The 14,028-nt window shown below is 40.9% G+C and overlaps 1 long non-coding RNA gene across 1 annotated transcript in view; it reads right to left on the bottom strand.

Moving 5' to 3' along the window:
* The window catches only part of LOC145823540 (uncharacterized), a 57,532-nt gene extending 44,398 nt beyond the window's left edge, over window positions 1-13,134 (bottom strand). Inside the window, exon 1 of the long non-coding RNA XR_014365825.1 lies at window positions 12,775-13,134. This is a non-coding gene — a long non-coding RNA (uncharacterized LOC145823540). The remainder of the gene's footprint in view (window positions 1-12,774) is intronic.
* Between the last annotated feature and the right edge of the window lie 894 nt (window positions 13,135-14,028).

Here is a 14,028-nt window from a genome sequence, read left to right as displayed (position 1 = left end):
GCTTGGCAGCCCATTTTTGGGACCTCGAACTGTGTGTTTTGGCCCCCGAGGGTTCGTTTTGCATTGCTTTTCGTTCATTTTTGGCAGGTGCCTCTGTTTCATCACCAGGGAGGTCACTGGAGGGTGAGAGGCCAGCAATTATCTTGGCAACCAGTTATGTTCCATTTTCGCCCTCCGACACCCATTTTTCGCACTTCCGGGCCAATGTTGAACACCTTGGAGCCATTTTCTTCAAACCCAAACCACATATTTGTGATGTACACACATGGGAGGACCCTAAAAGTTCATGGCCGGCCACTAATGTTTCTTGACCCTTTTGAACCCCTCCTTCCGAGCCAATGTTGAACAACCTGGGCCCTTTTTCTTGAACTTTGAACCACATATTTGTGTTGTACACACATGGGAGGATCCTAATATCATATGGCCGGCCACTATTTCCTTTTGACCCTTTTGAACTCCTCCTAAAATTGGCTTGTTCTCTCTCCTGTTTTAGAATTTCCAAATTCGAACCACGGGGTTGTGATGAGGAGGCATGGGAGGACACCATTATGTGGTGGCCGGCCACTATTTCAAGTTGACCCTTTTGACCCCTAGCCGGCCGGCTAGGGGGGGTGGCCGGCCGGCCACTTCCAAGCCCAATAGGTGGCCGGCCATGTTCCTCTCTCCTTCCACTTTACAGCTGTGTAGCCCTTTCCCCCAGAAAAAATCTGTATCCGGGGGATATTTTGTGGGGGAAAGTCTTGATCCTTTTCCCCCACCCTTTCCTTCCATACTCCCTCTCCTTTTGGTCCATATAACCAGCAGGTGGCATTGGGGATAGAGGTTAGAAAATTTGCTCTTCAAGCTTGGGATACAAAATCCCCCTCAATCTCTCTCATTTCCTTGGAAACCTCCAAGTCCTACATCACCATTTCTTCTACACCACCAACCCCCACCCTTCCATCCTCCATTCCAGAAGTTTGAAGGTGTTCTCCAAGGCCTAAGGAGCCACAAACTCAAGCCAAGAGGCAACCAAAGTCAAGCTTTCAAGGGTAAGTAGACTTTCCCCCTTTTGTGGCTCATTTTTGCACCAATTTCTTAGCCAACATGCTTACTGATTTGAGCTCCGACCAAAACTGAAAAGGTCATTTTTTTGAGCTCATTTTCTTGTTTCATTAAGGGCTCAACCCTGTTTGAGGCCCCCATATTGCACTTGCTTCAATATCCCCTTGTATGTCAATTTTCTTGCATGATTTACTAGCCTAGTGTGCTTCCATTTTTGGGCGTTTTACAGAACTAAAAATAGGCTTATTTTGAGCCCCTCTTCAACATTGAAGAAGGGCTCATCAATGTTTGGGACCTCCACATGCCACTTCATGTTATATCCTCTCTTTGGTCCCCATTTTTGCATGCTTTGGTAGCCTGTCATGCTTCCATTTTTGGCCTTTTTACAGTACTAAAGATAGTCTTATTTTGGCTCATTCTTCATGTTTCATTAAGGGCCTTTGGCTGTTTGATGAATATTTTGTATACTTTGTGTTATAAGTCACTTTTGAGCCTCATTTTGCATTGCATTTTTAGCATGTTTGTATACTGTTTTGGGGTTTTTACAGTTCTGTAAATGTTCATATTTTTGGTCCCTCTTCAATGTTGTAGAAGGGAATTTTTCAGTTTGGGCTGTGTATATACCACTTGCCTCTTTGGCCACCTTTTGGCCCATTTTCTTGCATAAGAGCTTAGCCATATCTATGTTTATTTTTAGAGTTTTTACAGTTCTGTAAATATGCATATTTTTGGCCCCTCTTCAATGTTGTTGAAGGGCCCTAACCTATTTGGAGTTAGCAGCTGTGAGTTGCTTCATAATCTCATGTTTAGGGCCATTTTTGCATGCCATTGTTGCCCTATCTTTGCTTGCTGTTTGGCCATGATTTGTACTGGTAAAATGCTTATTTTGGGGCTGCCTTGCTTCTGTCTTTTCATTCCATGTACCAATTATGAATGCTTTGTATAGCTGTAGTTCATTCTATGCGCCTAATTTGCATTTCGGGAGAGATTCCATGCATCGGGTGTGTTTTCGCCTCATTTCGGGGCTGTTTTCCCCCACATTTCATTGCTGAAAATCCATTAGCATGTTTTCATATCATTTTCCATGCCATTGCATTGCATATACCATTGCCTCGGTTTGCGTGCCCGTGTGCACGCATTTCGAGGCACTTCATTTTCATCCACCGGCTTCTTATGTGAGTGTGGCTGAGGCTCTCTCATGTTAGTATAAGTCCATGTTGCATTCTATATGCCATTTTAGCCATATTGCATTGCGTATGCCATTGCCTCGGTTTGCGTGCCCGTGTGCACGCATTTCGAGGCACTTCATTTTCATCCACCGGCTTCTTATGTGAGTGTGGCTGAGGCTCTCTCGTGTTAGTATAAGTCCATGTTGCATTCTATATGCCATTTCATGTCATTTGCATTGCGTATGCCATTGCCTCGGTTTGCGTGCCCGTGTGCACGCATTTCGAGGCACTTCATTTTCATCCACCGGCCTCTTATGTGAGTGTGGCTGAGTCTCTCTCATGTTAGTGTAAGCCCATATCATATTTCTCTGTCATTTGCATTGCGTATGTCATTTTCTCGATTTGCGTGCCCGTGTGCACGCATTTCGAGGCATCTCATATTTATAGCATAGTGCATACTAGGTTGTATCTTAGATCGCATTCTGTCATTTTCTCGGTTTGCGTGCCCGTGTGCACGCGTTTCGAGGCATCTCATTTTTACAGCATAGTGCATACTAGGTTGTATCTTAGATCGCATTCTGTCATTTTCTCGATTTGAGTGCCCGTGTGCACGCGTTTCTAGGCATCTCATTTTTACAGCATAGTGCATACTAGGTTGTATCTTAGATCGCATTCTGTCATTTTCTCGGTTTGCGTGCCCATGTGCACGCGTTTTGAGGCATCTCATTTTTACAGCATAGTGCATACTAGGTTGTATCTTAGATCGCATTCTGTCATTTTCTCGGTTTGCGTGCCCGTGTGCACGCATTTCGAGGCATCTCATATTTACAGCATAGTGCATACTAAGTTGTATTTTAGATCGCATTCTGTCATTTTCTCGGTTTACGTGCCCGTGTGCACGCATTTCGAGGCATCTCATTTTCATAGCATTGTGTATGTTAGGATTGTATCTCAGTCGCATTTCATGCATGTCATGCATATTGCATTGTGTTCGAGATAGGAGTTAGCCCGGGCACGGGAAACGAAGTGCGTTTCGTACTTCGAGTGACGGAACGCGTCTCAATTCCCCAGTCACCGACACTCCGGATTATCTATGATGGAGTTAGGTTTTATTGTGTTTTCACGTGCATTCATCCTATATTGAATTGTGCAATTCGACTCCTCGGCCATTATGCCTCGGTATGCGTGATTGGTGGCACGAGGATCGAGGCATGCATATATTTGTGAAAATACATTGCTATGCCCCTTTCCTGCTCTCTGTTGCAGCAAAATGAAGAATCAGCAACTTTTCAGGACTTGGCGCGTTTTCCAAGAATAACTACTAAACAGAGGCTAATTGGGGCATCCCGGTGGATTTCCGCGCAAGACAACCCGGACATGCATCATCCATCAGAAGCAAGGCAGTCCCTGGCTTGCATGCCAGTTTTATTTATTTTCTTAGTTAATTTGATTAATTAGGAATTTGTATATTATTTGGACTGTAATATTTGGACTGTAATATTCTTTCATTTGGGACTGTATATTTATTCGGACCCTCTGCGCGAGGGCATAACTGTAATAAGTGTGCGTGTGTGTGTTGTATGTCTTCCAACCCCACGTCTTTCTCCCTTTTATTTATCCGCTTATGGTGGTTAGATTAGGGCATATTTCAATTAGCATACAGTATGATAGCATGTTTGCATTTCATTCATCTGTATTGCATGCACCGGGCTCGGCGCATCATACTAACTGCATTGTACTTTCAATTCCAAATTGAATGTTTGTTAGCTATTGCATCCCATATGCCATCTTTTAGAATAGCCGGGCCTACTATAGATTGCATTTTTGCATGTGTTGCATTAGGCATTTCTGTATACTTAGGATTCATGCATGATTTCTAATGAGTTTTTGTTTCGGCTTGGAGTACTCGGTAAGTTCTATGCTTTAGCATCCTTGCATGCGTGTGAGTGACTGCCATAAATAGCATGCTTACCATGAGGCAATATGCTTATGTGATATAACTGCCTGAATGCCTGTGGGTGAAGGTTGGGTTACTTAAATTGGAATAAATCATCAACTGTGAGTTTTAAGCCCACTAGATAGTGGCAAAAACATCTTTTCCTAAGCCCACCTGCAGGTGGCAAAATCTCCATTTTAAGCCTACTTGCAAGTAGCAAACCATCTTTCAAATAAATAAACATGAAATGTTTTGTTCCAATTCGGGCGACCCAGTCTATACTTATATGCTGTGTGCATCACATAGTAACCTAGGCTAATAACCGGAATAAGAACATACAATGTTTTCAAAAATAGATATCATGGTTAGTAGAGGCCGATCTTTGATCGGGCGAGCGGGGGTGCTCACGAAGTGACCTTCCCCAATCGTACCCAAGTTCCCGAGCCGAGGCAACTTTGGTGATGACGGACACGTGGCCTTTGGCACCGAGTCAGGGTTTCCTAAATTTCCCCAAAATAAAAACATTTAGGTGGCGACTCTGTATCTGGCAAAGCAGTCCATGTTTGGCACTTCTTTCAAAAATCTGTTTTTTTCTCAAAACGATTTGCCGGATTTGGACTATTTGGTTCAGATTAAGAACCGTGACAAATTGAGAGTCCTGAGCTGTAGTGACCCCAAATGAACGGAACGGGAGCTCGTTCCTCCCGGGGCGTTCGGGGACGTCTACACCTAGCGTTACTATGTTATGCGCGCAGCAAACAAGTATAGACTAGATTGCCTAATTTGGAAATAAGCATTGCGTATCTGTTTGTTTTGAAAAGTACTTTGGAATTTGCTACTCGCAAGTAGGCTTAAAACACGGATTTCAATGGGTTTTTCCAACTCAAACAACCCAACCTCCACCCACAGGCATTTAAGCAGTTTATAACACATAAGCATCTAGCCACATGTTAAGCATGTTGTCATGGTAGCATTCACACTCATGCGAGATGCTAAAGCAAAAATACTTACATCGTACTCCGTGCCAAAACAATAAACCAGTTAGCAAACATGCATGTCCTAGTTCATGTTAAATTGCCTAATGCAACGCATACGGGGTACAATCGAAGTAGGCTCGGCTAACCTAAGCATGGCATATGAAATGCGATCAATTATCACATATTCAATTTTTGGATTGAAATACAAATGCAGTTAACGTGATGTACCGAGCCTAATGCATGCAATACAAATGCATGGATGCACGCATGCATAGCATAAGGTATGCTAAATTAAACATGCCCTAATACTAACCAACAAAGCAGGTAAGTAAAAGGGAAGAAAGAAGTGGGGATTGGAAGACATACACACCACTCACGCACGCTTATTACAGATTTGCCCTCACTCGGAGGGACCAAATAAATATTACAAATTAATTAACTACGCAAGCTAATTAATATTACAAATTAATTAATTTAATTAACAAATTAAATTAAGCTAAGAAAACAGATAAACCGCCTCGGGAAACGCGCCGCCATGCGTAGGCTGCCTCTGTTTTCCTTCCTTCACTCCTCTGGAGGCTGTCAAAACCTCAAGACTGCATCCCTGGACACTGGGGAGTGCCACCGACTGAGTGGAATTACCACCGGCAGTGGTGTGTGGACATCGGCACAAAACGAAGCTGTCGGCAGAGAAATTATTGCCGGTTGGCACTATACACTGCCGGTCGGCAGAGTGTTCCTGCAGAATCTGCAAATGACAGCAACAGAGGGCAAGGCAAAGCATGGCAGCACAATTCAAGGCATGTATGCACCACTCATGTCCCTTATCATGATAATGACTCAAAGGAGCATGTGCCTCGATTCTCGGACCACCAATCACGCATTTCCATGCATGATGGCCCAAAGAACCGAGTATGTAACTTTGATTTCAAATGAAATGCAAACCAAATCAAACCAAAGTCCTAATCCCTATCACCAAATCAAGGGGCAAGGAATGCATGCAAAATGCAATGCAACCTAAGCATACAAGCTAAGGATGCAACATGGCATGGCAACTAACCTATGCAAGCATACAAGCATACATATGGCGATGCAAATGGGTGCGAAGATGGACTTAAACATGAATTAGGCAACTCTAAATAGGCCTAAAACAGTAGCCATAATGCTATAATGAAGGACCAAATATACATGCACACATGCACCTAATTGAGGGGCCAACACTTAAGCACAAATTGGACAACCCTCAAACACATTTGAAAGGGAGAATCATGGACTAATTAACATGCAACATAAGCATTGAAATCATGCTAAAACATGGTGCCAAACCAAACAATACATCAAGCCAAATATGCAATAAATAGCCCAAGTGTTCAAAGCAAACCAATGGGGCATTGAACTACACTTAGTAAGACCAAACATGGTATAAACTCATTGACCAAAAACAGAGTTTTGGGACATTAATACAAGGCCTAAGGACCACTTAGATGGCATCCAAATGACTCAAAAAAACAAAGGCATGCATAATGGTCAAAACATGGAGCATTGCTACACAAGCTTCCAAAGCATTAAAAAGGCATGCAAGACAATCAAACAAGCATGGAAATGGGACTGAAATAACATGTGGGGGGACCCCAAATCACCAAATCGATGCAAAGATGTCATGCTACACATGCACATACTCAAGGCCAACAAGCCCAAATACAAAGGGGCTATATGATGCATGCCAAATTCGACCCAAACAACCTAGGACAGACCTAGAACATGGCAAAACATGCACTAAATCTTCACAAGACCAAGCCTAAAACATGCTCCAACAAAGGCTAACAACCTAAGACATGTTAAGGCATAAACAAGGCATTACAAAGCAACTATGCTAAGCATGCATGGAGTACCAAAATCAACTTAAAATCATGTTATATTATGGATATATAAGCATGAAAAATAGCCTAAACATGCTCAACACACACTCAAGCATAGGCTCTCTCAAGAGGCCAAAACATGCCCTTTTCAAGGACAACAAGGAGAGGGGGTGGCCCTCTCCTTCTTGGGACTTCAAGGCATCACCTTCACCACTAAAATCCCTCAAGATTTCAGTGGTGAAGAGATCCCAACACCAAAATCCCGGAGCTAGCACAAAATGGCTCAAAATGAGGCCTTTCAAGGCCTAAGGGGGGTCAACCACCCTCAAACAACAAAACACTCTTAATAAACAATAAAGAGGGCCTAAAAACAGAACTTTTTTATGTTATACAATAAGCACAAAAACAGCTCTAAGACAGGTGGAAAATCAATGCAAAAATGGGGAATAAAGGTGTAAGTTTCTTACCCTTGTAGTCCTCTTCAACAATGGTGCTCCAATGGCCTTCCTTAGCTTGAATCCAACACCAAAACTTCAAAACCAGTCCCTTAGAACCTCAAGAGCCAAAGGAAGGTGAAACACTATGGTGCCGTTTGGTAACACTTACGTTTTCAGTTTTCTATTTATATTTACAAAAATTTAAAAAACTAAAATAAAAACTTGTTTGGTAAAATTTTTGATTTATAAATCAGTGGTCTCAGTTTATAAATTTAGCTAAAAAATGAAAACACAAAAAATGTGTTTCCATTTTGAGTTTTCAGTTTTTTTTTTTTTTTACCACCCAACACTAGCCACCACCCGCCACCATTTTCCACCACCGTCTTCCGCCACCACCACTCACCACCCACCCGCCACCACCCGCCACCACCATCCACCAGCCACCCACCAGCCACCACTAGCCACCACCCATATACCACCCACTCGCCACCACTACCCACCCCTCGCCGCCGCCGTCACCACCACCACCACCCACCTGCCATCCACCCGCCACCCGCCACTACCATCCACCACCCGCCACTACCATCCACCACCCGCCACCACTACCAGCCACTTACTTGCCACCACCACTCACCACCCACCTGCCACCACCATCCACCACCTGCCGCCACCCACCACCCACCCACCCACCACCACCAGCCACTTGCCACCCACCCGCCACCACCACCACCGTCACCCACCACCCACCCGCCACCCACCACCCACCACCACCTACCACCGCCACTGCCACCACCACCCGCCACCCACCACCGCCGCCGCCGCCGCCGCCACCACCACCACCACTACCCACTCGTTACCACCCGCCACCGTCACCCACCATCACCACCCACCACCACCCGCTATCCGCCACCCACTTGCCACCACCACCCGCCACCGTCACCCACCCGCCACCGCCACCACCACCACCACCCACTCGCTACCACCTACCACCGTCACCCACCCACCCACCCACCACCACCACCCACCTGCCACTACCCACCACTACCACCAGCTACCCACCACCCATCGTCACCACATTCCACCACCGTCTTCCGCCGCCACTTCCCACCACTTGTCATTTCTCACTCTTTTTTATATTTTTAAATTTTTTTAAACATTTTGTCAATTACCAAACGCGTTTGTAGTTTATGTTTTTCTAAAAATAAACAAAAAATAAACAAAAATCAGTTTATAAAATTTTTGTAAATATAAACTGAAAACGTAAACATTACCAAACACACCCTATGTGTTTGTGTGCAATAGTATGGACTAAACACACTAAAACACACACAAGAGGGAAAAAGAGAGAGATAAGGTGTAACAACCCTAACCCTAGATCTCAAACCCTAACAATGGCTGTCTAAGCTCTCAAAATATCTCAAAAAAATGTCTCCTCTCAAGCCAAGAGCTCTCCTCTCCCTATATGGCACTTCTTGTCTTGTAAAGCTTACAAGACAAGCTTCATAAGAGGGAGATCCCTCCATACACGTGTATGGAGGGGAGCAAAAGTAAGACAGCTGTCTTAAAATATCTGCTAAAGCAGATGCACAGTAATCGGTCGGCCAAAAATGCCATCTTGGCCAAAGAGAGTGCCGGCCGGCACTAAAAAGTGCTGACCAGCAACAAATAGTGCTGGCCGGCAATATACATTGCCTGTGGCAGCAAAAACCAGCCGGTGGTCTCTAGCCACTGCCAGTGATGGGTGGGGATGGTCCACAAGCCCTACCCTGCCCTTCCAAGGCAAAACACAAGTGTTTGGTGCAAAACCAGACACTAAACGGTCGAGTTCGGAGATCCTGAGGTAAGGCGCACGAGCCGAGGCCTCCGGGAACTCCAAACGAACACAAACATGGATAATCACCAAGTGTTCAAACGGTGACGTCCAAGTCTTGAGGACGGTCAAAAATGGGGTGTCTACAGTGGGGGAAAAGGACCAAGGCTTTCCCCCACAAAATATCCCCCGGATTGAGATATTTTCTGGGGGAAACAGCTATACAGCTGTAAAGTGCCTTTTGTGAGGACATGGCCGGCTGGTTTTTGGACTTGCAGGTGGCCGGCCGGCCACCTCCCCTAGCCGGCCGGCCAAGGGTCAAAAAGGCCAAGTTGTGTTAGTGGCCGGCCACCACATATTGGTGTCCTCCCATGTCCCCTCATCACAACCCTGTGGTTCGAATTTGGAAACTGTAAAACAGGAGAGAGAATAAGCCATTTTTAAGAGGGGTTCAAAAGGGTCAAATGGAATTTCTGGCCGGCCATATGATATTAGGATCCTCCCACGTGTGTACAACACAAATATGTGGTTTGGGGTTGAAGAAAGTGGCCCCAAGGTGTTCAACATTGGCTCGGGAGTGAGAAAAATGGGTGTCGGAGGGCGAAAATGGAATATAACTGGTTGCCAAGATAATTGCTGGCCTCCCACCCTCCAGTGACCTTGCTAGTGATGAAACAGAGGCACCTGCCAAAAATGAACGAAAATCGATGCAAAACGAATGCTCGGGGGCCAAAACACGTAGTTCGGGGTCCCGAAAATGGGCTGCTAAGCACCAAAAGTGGCGTTCGGCCATGAAGTGGGTTTCTCAGACCCCAGTGTCCCTCAAAAGGGAGTAAATAAGATGTATGCCAAAAATCAGAGCGAATGGAGATGGTTGAGCGGTCCCGAATCGAGGCATATGGCCTGATGGCTCCGAAAACCGGGAACCGGGCTCCGAAATGGGCAAAATGGCTTACAGCCACAAAATGTAGCCCACGGCCACCGAGAGATGGTCTACAGGACCTCTCCCTCCCCTCAGGAAAAGAAACAGAGAAAACCGAGTCTGGTTCGCAAACCGAGGCAAGGTACAGAAGAGGGTTCGGAAATCCGGAGGCACGGTTCACGACCGCGACTCTGAGACTTCTAAACGAACATAATATGCAATATCACCAAGCGCTCAATCGGTGACGTCTGAGTCTTAAGGTCGGTCAAAAATGGGGTGTCTACAGTAACCAATTTTCATGTTTTGGCCCAAAAACATAAAACTAATACACTAATATGGAACCAATTAAGGCCATAAAAGTTGCCCACAACAGAAGTTATTAAATGGGAAGACTTGCAACTTATTATGATTATACCACATATAAAGAAATACATATAATTGTTTTACATATTTGATAATACATTCCGATATGTATTAAAACTTCATAAAATGAATGCTTAAATCTATTCATTAACATGCTCAGATTTAGTGCACATTCATACACATTTATCAAAAGAAACACCACAAAAAAATGTCAATTCTGTTTATTACTATCAACGGTGGCGGCAATGACTTCCATTTTCTCAAATAACCTATACCCCACAATAAATAAAAAAAATACATATTGGAACGTGGCAAAGCAGCTTTAAAGATTAAAATGACATGGCAAAGCAACTCTAATGGTATGCTTCCCCTTCATGCGAAAGCCAAAATTTGGCAACAACACTTCCAATTCATGTGCTATTTTTTGGTGCCAAATTATAACAATGCCAAAATTTGGCAAGAGCTCATCTCTCTATTCTCTAATGATAGAACCCTATTTGTCAACAATTGTGACCATCAGTACTAAACAATTTTTTTTTTTAATATACAAATTTAAAAGGACAAATGAAAGAAACACTGTAGTTGAATTTTTTAAACAACAGAGCTTAGCAAGGAAAGACCTAGTTGAATCAAAGAAAAAGAAAACAATAATTAAACACACACGCTCATTGTGAAATGAGTTTTTGGTTATGTCATTAATTTATATTACTACATAAATAATACTACATAATGTGCTTAGAGTATCCAATAATTAAATTATTTTAGGAAAATTCTTGAAATACTTATGTGCTTAATAATTAAATTAAATTAAATTATCCAATAATGTGCTTAATAATTAAATTATCCAATAATTAAACTTTACCAAATACTTTAGGAAAATTCTACTATACACATCACTCTTGTGGTATGTACATCTTTTCAATCCAGTAAGCCAAACAGTGTCTCATTTCTACCCTAAAACCCATCCCCCACTCTTGTGGTATGTTTTCAATTTTTTGAGTTTATAAAAACCCATGTGTCATTTAATCATTGGTTTTTGTTATAATATTTATGATAATTTTTCTAGCAGTTAAACCTTTGCAATTTAATTTATAAACTAATGTTTTAAATATAAATTTTATACCATAACCATAACCATTGAAATTAAAAATAGTAATAATATCATTACATGATTTGAAATCAAAAAATTTAAGTAAATAATACTAATATATTATTGGTCATGACTAAGAGGTTTTAAAAATTAACTTGATTTATGTAAATTAGATTTTGAACTAATCACAAAATGACATATGTATTTTAAGTATTATAAAATTAAAAAATATGAAAAATTTACATTGATAACATTAAATTATAATTCATTCTTAAATTTTAAGAAATTTCAAAATTACCATCGAACCAGTCAAATTAAACCCATTGATAAAAATTTAAAATAATATCTTTATAATTAGTCTAGTGTCTCCTATCTAAATCAATACTTGGGCTAAATATATTCAGAAAATTGAGTTATTTATGAAAATTGTATATATATGCATCTATTATATTTATTATTGCTAAGATTACTTGATTAGAAATAAAGTATTATTATGTATCAAACTTATAAAAAATAAATAAAAATAAATAAACTATTCATGTTCTATAGTTTAAAAATAAAAAAATAAAAAATATAAATAAAATAAAATAATAGGTGAATGATCAAACAAAGAAAGCAAACAGAAGCATCTGCCAAAACCAAACCCATAAGAGACCATCCATGTCTGCAGCGAGCAAGATGCCTTGGGGATGCTCTGGCCGAGGTGTGTTCACACACAAATACATTTCAAACCCATTTCATAAATCAAACCCATTTCATAAATCAAACCCATTAAATAATCAAATCCATTACATACATCTATATACACATATACATATATATATACATCCAAAAATGCAAATTATATGGCCGGGGACAGAGGGTGTGTGTTCATTTCAAACCCACAAATACACACAAACACAGAGGGTGTGTTTACAGAGGGTGTGTTCACACACAAATTCATTTCAAACCCATTTCATAAATCAAACCCATTTCAAACCCATTTCATACATAAATCATCAAACCCATTTCAAACCCATTTCATAAATCAAACCCATTTCAAATTAACCAAAATGCATTACATACATTTCAAACCCATTACATACATCTATATACACATATACATATATATACATCCAAAATGCAAATTATACATATTGGCTTGAGAGAGAGAGAGAGAGGGGTAACCGGGGACGGTGAAGGTGATGCTCTGGCCGGGGATGACTCCCTTGTTGATGTTCCCCTGTTGACGGCAGAGAGGGAGGGAGGAAGAGAAAAGATGAAGATAGGGAAGCACGGCACGGGTTGGGTCTCGACAGGGAGGTACGGGAATGGGCTCCAATGGAGAGAGAGAGAGAGAGAGTGTGTTCAAAATTTGAAAACAGAAAGAGAGGAGAGGAGTATGTGTGAGAGAGAGAGTGTGTGTGTTGAGAGAGTGTGTGTTGAAAGAGATGAGAGTAAGATGTTTTTAACCCTCAGATGAAATCAATCTAATGGTCAAAATTTGGACAAAGGGACAAAAGTCCCATCCATGGACAAAATTCTGAGCTTCCTTATTATATATATATATATATATATATATATATATATATTAAGTTAAAAAGTTTCAAAACTTGAATATTAAATTCTCATAATTTTGAAGAAAAAATAATATTGCGTGAAACCAGTTTTCACCTCTCTTTTCACTCTTTAAGTCTTTTCACTCTCTCTCCCTATATAAAATATAAAATATTAAAATATTTATCCATATCCATCACTAACAATAATATTTATCCCCAAATAATAAAATATTCATCTATATCTATCACCTACAATAATATCTATCTCACTCTCAATCTCAATTTAAAAAAAAAAAAAACCCAAAACTCCTATAACTTTCACACACACCTTTATTCAGTTTATTCCAATCAGATTCAATCGTTCTCTCATCTATCCATCTTTTATTTCTCAGAATAACTCATCTTCTCGATTGTTACATTTTGCAAGTTTGATGATCTGGAAAAATCATTACAAGGTCAGTGTAATATTATTTCTTATTTTATATGTATTTTTTTAGTGTTTGTTACTTTGTGTGTATATATTTCTCTTTCTCAATATTTTTCAATTCATCTACACATCTTTTCATATTTTCCATTTTTATGCTCCTAATATTATTTCTTACTTTATATGTATTTTTTAAGTGTTTGTTACTTTTGTATGTATATATATATTGCCAATATTTTTTAGTTTATCTACATATCTTTTTATCTTCTCCATTATTACATTCATTCTCTCATCTACCTATCTTTTCTCAAAATAACTCATCTTCTCGATTGTTATATTTTGCAAGTTTGATGATTTGTGAAAATCATTACAAGGTCAGTGTAATATTATTTTTTACTTTATATGTATTTGTTTAGTGTTTGTTACTTTGTGTACATATATTTTTCAATTCATCTACAC

The sequence above is a fragment of the Camellia sinensis genome, chromosome 4 (genome assembly GCF_055761805.1).
Source record: "Camellia sinensis isolate YWXY chromosome 4, ASM5576180v1, whole genome shotgun sequence".
Classification (NCBI taxonomy): Eukaryota; Viridiplantae; Streptophyta; class Magnoliopsida; order Ericales; family Theaceae; genus Camellia; species Camellia sinensis.
Note: the sequence above shows the minus strand (reverse complement) of the source record. Positions and strands in the feature narration are given on the sequence as shown.